At 39.4% G+C, this 7,186-nt stretch overlaps 1 protein-coding gene and 1 long non-coding RNA gene across 2 annotated transcripts in view; both read left to right on the forward strand.

Annotated features, from left to right (window-relative positions):
* Window positions 1-7,186, forward strand: part of LOC133521799 (uncharacterized) — a 36,686-nt gene that overhangs the window by 9,254 nt on the left and 20,246 nt on the right. The gene's annotated exons all lie outside the window — the stretch shown is intronic.
* On the forward strand, window positions 5,344-7,004 carry LOC133521798 (uncharacterized). Its single transcript, XR_009799936.1, has 2 exons — window positions 5,344-5,673; window positions 6,241-7,004. It is a non-coding gene; the product is annotated as an uncharacterized LOC133521798 (long non-coding RNA).

The following is a 7,186-nucleotide window of genomic DNA, read 5'->3' on the forward strand; positions in this document are numbered from 1 at the left end:
CAGACTTTTGCATTATCATGATTGGCGAGTCAGATTTTCATACTACCCGAAATTATGATGTGTTGGTTAATGTTATACAAAATAAGTTGAAGAGTATAAGTAATACCAACATAATTATAGTTTTGCCAACTTATATTTGTGGTGCGCCTGTTTATAATTCACGAGTTGAATCATTTAATAATAAACTTGGGCAGGACATGCATAATCATGGTTATGGCTATCTATATGACTCTAATCGAAACCTAACCCTAGATCAGTTTTCACTAGGAACTGGGAAAATTATCAGCTACGGGATTCAAACCATTCTGCGAGGCCTGTCAGAATGGATCTCAAGCTTTCAAAATGTCAATGATTCAGAATTCACTCTGGAAACTTCACCTATCAATAATAGTGTAATAAGTGAGAACTTAGGACAGAAGGATCCCTTGTTTTTTCGATCACATACTTGCAAATAGTGACACTTCTGTACCGGATCTGTATACCTATGCATCTGCACCCATGAATAGTGAGCTAGAAAATGTCAACATAGAAAAGGCTATTGATAGCAAATTATCATTGTCCAATAGTCAGCAATTAGAAACAACGTCTTTAAATGTCTTTCTACAAAACGTATGTGGTATAAAATCGAAGCAAGATTTGGTGGAATTGTACTTAGACAGTTTAGATAAAAAACCGCATTTTGTATGTTTTTGCGAGCACTTTTTAAACAGCAGTGAAGCCAATTGTGTAGTTTTTAATAATTACGAAATAGTTTGTATGTTTTCTAGAACCAAGAAAAAAAGGGGTGGTACTTTGATACTGGCTGAAAAAGGTAGGAAGACGGAACCTTTATTAGAGTGCAAAAAAATGTCTAGAGTGGAGTGTTTTGAAATTTGTGGGGTTCGGGATTTGGACACTAATGTATTTATATGTTGTTGTTACCAAAATGACAAAAAATTTGATATTTTTATGGAGAAGTTAGAACAGCTACTACAGTACTTCATTGACAAAAAATGTATTATCTGCGGAGATTTTAATGTAAATATGTTAAAAGATGATAAGAGGAAAAATATGTTCGTTAAACTTTTGCGATCATATAACTTTAGGCATCTTGTTCAGAACAGAGTGACGTTTAAGCGCAATGAATCTGAATCATGCATAGACAATATCCTGACAAATTTACCTGAGGAGTATGTCTTATGGACTATAGTGGATCATAACGGTCTGTCAGATGGACATGCAGGTATAGAAACTGGCTTTGTAGTCAATAATAATAAGCACGTAAGCAAGAAGGAGAAAGCCATTTTTGTACACCGCAGAGTTTTTAGTAGAAGGAATCATGAATTTTTCAATGATTATATTACTAAAGAAAACTTGGATGTTTTATGCATTAATAGCTTTCTTAAAACATTTAGTACAATATTTGATAAAAGTTTTAAAAAAGTAAAGAAAAAGATCAATTTACAAAAAAGTAACAAAATTATGTGGATAACAAAGGGAATCAAGGTAGCAAGCAAAATGAAACGTGTGTTATTATCAATAGATAATGTTCGCAATGATCAAAGTTTAATTAGCTATCGCAAATCGTATATTAAAATATTCAAAAAGGTTCTCAAGACGGCAAGGATGTTAACGGTACAAAACCAAATTACACAGGCAAAGAACTCTGCTAAAAGCATCTGGGAAGTAGTAAACAAACGTACAAATAAGAATAAAGTTCATAGTAATAACAAACTTTTACTTAAAACAGATCAATTATTAGTAGACAATGGTGAGGAAATAGCCGATATTTTTTCTAATAATTTTGATTCCGCAAATTTTCAAGTAACTGGTGATCCTGCCCTAGCTTTTTCTTTACTAGAATCAAATTCCAAAAGAGTACAAAATCATATGGTAATAAGGCTAACAACTTCATTTGAAATAAAGTCTATTGTCAAAGCCATGAAAAATAAAAAATCTAGTGGATATGACGATATACCCATAACCGTAATCAAAGATAATATTGATCAGCTGGCCCAACCACTTTCATGTTTTTATAATAATTGTATTGACCAGGGTATTTTTCCCGAGCAGCTGAAAATTGCTAAAATTATTCCCTTACATAAGAAAGGTTCGCGAACGGATCCTAAGAATTATAGACCCATTTCTTTATTACCGACTTTGTCCAAAATTTTTGAAAAGATAATAAAAAAAAGACTTACGGCACACCTATTAAATAATAATATTATTAATGTAAGGCAATTTGCCTATCAGAAAGGTATTGGTACTTCTGAGGCTATAGATACTTTAACTAGATTTTGCTTGGTGCGCGGGGCCCGTGGGCCCCGCGGTGTGCATGGTGCTGTAGTTGGTATTGTTGTTTTTGTAGTTGGTGCTGTTGTTAATGTTGTTGTTGATGAGTTGTTGTTGTAGGTGTCGTTGTTTGAGTGAAAAAGTTTGTTTTCCAAAGGGAAGAAGTGGTGCAGTTGTACTTCAGCTGCGCGTGCGAGCATGCACTCGGCCTCGCGTATGTTGTTATTAATGTTGTTGTAGTGTTTGTTGTTGTTGCTGTTGTTTAGGTGTAAAAGTTTGTGTTTTCCAAAGGGAAAAGGTAAAGCAGTTGTACTTTTGCTTGCAAGGAATGGTCCGCGTGCGAGCACGCACTCCCGCAGCTCGGCCTTCGGCCTCGCGTGCTTGGGCGATCCAATGGGACGCTCCGGGCCTTCGGCCCTACGCGGAGCTCGGCCTTCGGCCTTCGCTGGGTTTCGAAGCTCAGCGTCGGGCCTTCGGCCCGCCGCTTCGCTTATTAAGACAGTTAACTTGTAACCGGTTCGCTCTATAAATGCACTTATCCCGTTATTTTTAGTATAAAGAATATTTGTTTTCCAAAGGGGAAAAGTAATGCGGTTGTACGTCCGATTTGGGCCGCACTCTCGCAGCTCGGCCTTCGGCCTCGCGTGCTTGGGCGATCTAATGGGACGCTCCGGGCCTTCGGCCCTACGCGGAGCTCGGCCTTCGGCCTTCGCTGGGTTTCGAAGCTCAGCGTCGGGCCTTCGGCCCGCCGCTTCGCTTATTGAGATACTCGGGGAGGGTTGGTTTCGCTTCGGGAGTAGTGCGGGAAGTTGGAGCTTAAACACGACCCAATAGTAAAAGTGTCTTGACAAGCTCACGTCGGGCCTTCGGCCCGCCGTTTCGCTTGTCTAAGACACTTTTCCTATTGGGTCGCGTTTAAGCTCCAACTTCCCCCTCTCAGGTGACGCTTCGGGCCTTCGGCCCTACGCGGAGCTCGGCCTTCGGCCTTCGCTAGCCTCGACGCGTCGCCGTCGGGCCGTCGGCCCCCCGGCTCCGCTTATCAAGACAGTTGACTTGGTAGAACGCTTGGGAGCACCTTGTGCACGCAGCTCGGCCTTCGGCCTCGCTTTAAATTACTGGGAGTTGCACGCTTGGGGGTCGGGGAGAAGGCTCCGGGCCTTCGGCCCTCCGCCGGGGTCGGCCTTCGGCCTCCCAGCCTGAAGCTCGCCCTTCGGGCTCGCTTAACACAGTTTTTATATAGGATTTCGCTTTGTTCCTCACGCCCGCAGCTCGGCCTTCGGCCTCGCCCAAAATTACTGGGAGTAGGACACGCTTGGCCACTCGGGGTGAAGGTCCGGGCCTGGCGGCCCTCCGCGGGGTCGGCCTTCGGCCTCCCAGCCTGAAGCTCGCCCTTCGGGCTCGCTTAACCTACTTGGAAATTTGACTTTGCCCCTGTCCGCCGCCATTTTGGATTTTTCCAAAAAACTTTTTTTCATATGGTAATCTTGGCCCCCAGACTCAGCCGCATGCAAAATCTCAGCGCGCTCGGACCAACATTAAAAAAAGAAAAAAAAAAAGTCGGCCATTTTGAATTTTTTTTTGATGCAGTTTTATTTGTCTCGGGGCCCTCTATGACATTTGGTCGAGCACCCCCCACCTATCACGCACCGTTTGAGAGTTGCCATACAAAAGTAAACTGGCCATTTTTCCGCCATCTTGGATTTTTTCCAAAATTTTTTTTTTCCGTACGAGTCATTGGGGCTCCGAGATACCGCGACCAAAATTTCAGAGCGCTAGGACCTTTTTAAAGTTTTAGAGAAAAAAAAAGTCGGCCATTTTGAATTTTTTTTTTCTTATTCAGATTCCACTCGGAGCCCTCTATGACATTTGGTCGAGCTCCCCCGACCTATCTCTCACCGTTTAGCATGTGGAGGATTCGAAAAAAAATCCCATACAAAATTTTTTTAGAGCTAAAAAAAAAAAAAAAATTTTTTTCGAATGCGGGGGCCCATATGTACCCACATACCGGTTCTCGGCGCTCTCGGACCGTTTTGAAATTTCGGCGCCATTTTGAGTCGGCCATTTTGAATTTTTTTAAATGCCATTCCATTCGTCTCGGGGCCCTCTATGACATTTGGTCGAGCACCCCCCACCTATCTGTCACCGTTTAAAAGTTGCCATACAAAATAAAAGTGGCCGTGGTGTCCGCCATCTTGGATTTTTTCCAAAATTTTTTTTTCCATACCGATCAAGAGGGCCCCGAGATTCCGTGACCGAAATTTGAGCGCGCCGGGACCGACTTGAAAATCGGCCGCCATTTTGAATCCGCCATTTTGAAAAAAAAATGGCGGCCTCCGAAACTGCCCAGGGTCCTCTGTGACATTTGGTCGAGCACCCCCCCACTATCTCCCACCGTTTAGCCGGGCCGTCAAACATTTTTCTGTCCCGATCCGGTAGACCGAATGTCGGATTTTTCCGGAGGTCACCGGACCGCCCCCTGTACGACCGTACCAAACTCGAATCCCCCCCGCGCCTCCTTCCGGGAGAACAATTCGTGTCGATTAACGTTCGGGCTGCAGCTTTATATAATATAGATTGAGGATATTACTAATGACTTAAATGAAAAGTTAAGGGTGGCTGGTGTGTTTCTTGATTTAAGATCCGCTTTTGACACTATCGACCATAATATCTTATTGTACAAACTAGAATTTTATGGCATCAGGGGAAATGTATTAAATTTATGCATGTCATATTTACGGAACCGAAAACAGTTTGTAGAAGTTAAAGAGGTTCTTGAAAGTTCTATTGAGGTCACAAATAGGTCAAAATGCGTTAACATAACAAGAGGTGTTCCTCAAGGATCTGTATTGGGACCGATGTTTTTTGTTTTATATTTAAACGATTTTATTTCTTATCTTTGTAAAGAAATTCCAGGAATAAAATTGGTAATTTTTGCTGACGACACGAGTGCAGTTTTGTCGAGCCAAACTATTGCTGATCTAAATGATAAGGTAAATTTAGCGCTAAAGGCATGTCAAACATGGCTTCGAGCTAATAGTTTGATCTTAAATAGCTCAAAGACTTGTGCTATGCTATAGTCTGTCAAGCAAAGTCTGTCAGTAGCAATGTAAAGCAAACTGAAGTATGGCAACACTCACAGAGCAGTATTGCGCTAAGAAAAGCAGCAATGTACATCGAACCGAAACATATTTTTTTCCGCTGAGCGCGCTCTTCGTACGTCAACTAAAATTGCCGCTCGCGGTTTATTGAAGCATTTGGAAATTGTTATTATTATGAGAGGGACAATTTAAACTGGAGTAAAAACGATGTCAATCAATATGATAAACGAGATCAAAAAATACCTATTTGCAAACGGACTATACTGGAGAAAATAATGTTTGAATCAAGTCATTGCTTCCGCAGGTAGCTGGATTTTAATATATTATCAGATTTCTCGGTTGGAATTCAATATTAAAGATATATCACGATAAAATGCAATACAAATGCTCCTTTATGCAACCTTCAAAAGCTAATTAGACATATTTAGGTAGGTACAATCGAAAAATATATCAATAGATTGAATTAAAATAAAGGTTTGTATGCTTAGTAAAAGGTGGAGGCAAAAGGCGAGCGCTCGCATTCTTAACCTTTGGTATGCTTAGGAGCAGATCTGCTACATATATATTCAACTTAAACATGAAGATGTCATAGCTAAATAAATGTAAAGGTTAAGGCATTTGCACTTGAGTACTTTTTACCAAACGAGCTGTTAGTAGGTACCTATACTACTGAATTTAACTAGAATAAAACAATCCATTGTTTTATATAGGTAAATATTAAAACCTAGGTAAGTAACCCCTGAGCCATCACTGGCAGCGGTAGCCCTGGTAGGGTATCACTGTAACTATTCTTGTCACAATTGCAGGGCTTATTAAATATCAAATATCTGGACTATTTACATCATTTTGATATGGTTTTATTCTGTTTTAGCAAACTTAGAAGACAAATAGGGAGCAAAGAGAACATGAGCACCATGGTAGAAAGCTGTTTTTAACATCAGTTCAGAAACTGAAGAAGCCCAAAGAAAATAATTATGCCACTTGTTAATTGTAAATTAGTGTATTTCTCTTGAACAATGTCACATTCACATACCAGTGTAATTTTGAAATGGTTTTACAATATATTTATATAAATATACAGATTAAAAATAAATAAAACACAACTGCAGATATTTTGGTGTTCATTTAATTTCAAGGCAATTAAGATACGGGTCACTTTAGCTTTCTTACACTTAATTCAGGCCATTCATTGAAAAAATATCTTTAAGTTACCAATGTTACTGGTCCACTCCAACCAAGCATCAGAATAATTTGTACCTAGTCACTTATTGCATGCTAGCTTAGTAAGGTTTTGCTCACACTACTGTTTTTATACAGGCTAAAAATGTTAGATATTTACATGTATTGGCTAGATCATATTTTATATGTAGATATTTAAAAAAGTCATTTAGATATCAGGAGAATGCTGTTAAGAAATTTTATTAACTTTCACATTAGTCTATTCAAGACTTGTCAGGAACTGACACAATTTCAGGTACTCAAAATATTAATAAAAGATACCTTGACAATGGAAACTTAACAACTTCCACTCATGTGAGTAATATGGAGTTATATTGTTTCTGGATAAAAGAAGGTATGATTTAAATGTTAAAATATTTTTCTAAAATTATGCACACTGAATAAATTATTTTAATTTATTGAACAAACAGGTAAAGCGACTTAAAACTTCTTTTAAATAGGTACATACCGACTTCAGAAAGTATAAACTAGGATTTTCCATAGGTATACATGTGCAATAGCTGAGTGCATGAAACAAATCAGCCTAAATAATATATTTTCGTGATGATTAACAAACGGACAACTTTTACAATAATAAT

Source organism: Cydia pomonella, chromosome 10 (genome assembly GCF_033807575.1).
Source record: "Cydia pomonella isolate Wapato2018A chromosome 10, ilCydPomo1, whole genome shotgun sequence".
NCBI lineage: Eukaryota > Metazoa > Arthropoda > Insecta > Lepidoptera > Tortricidae > Cydia > Cydia pomonella.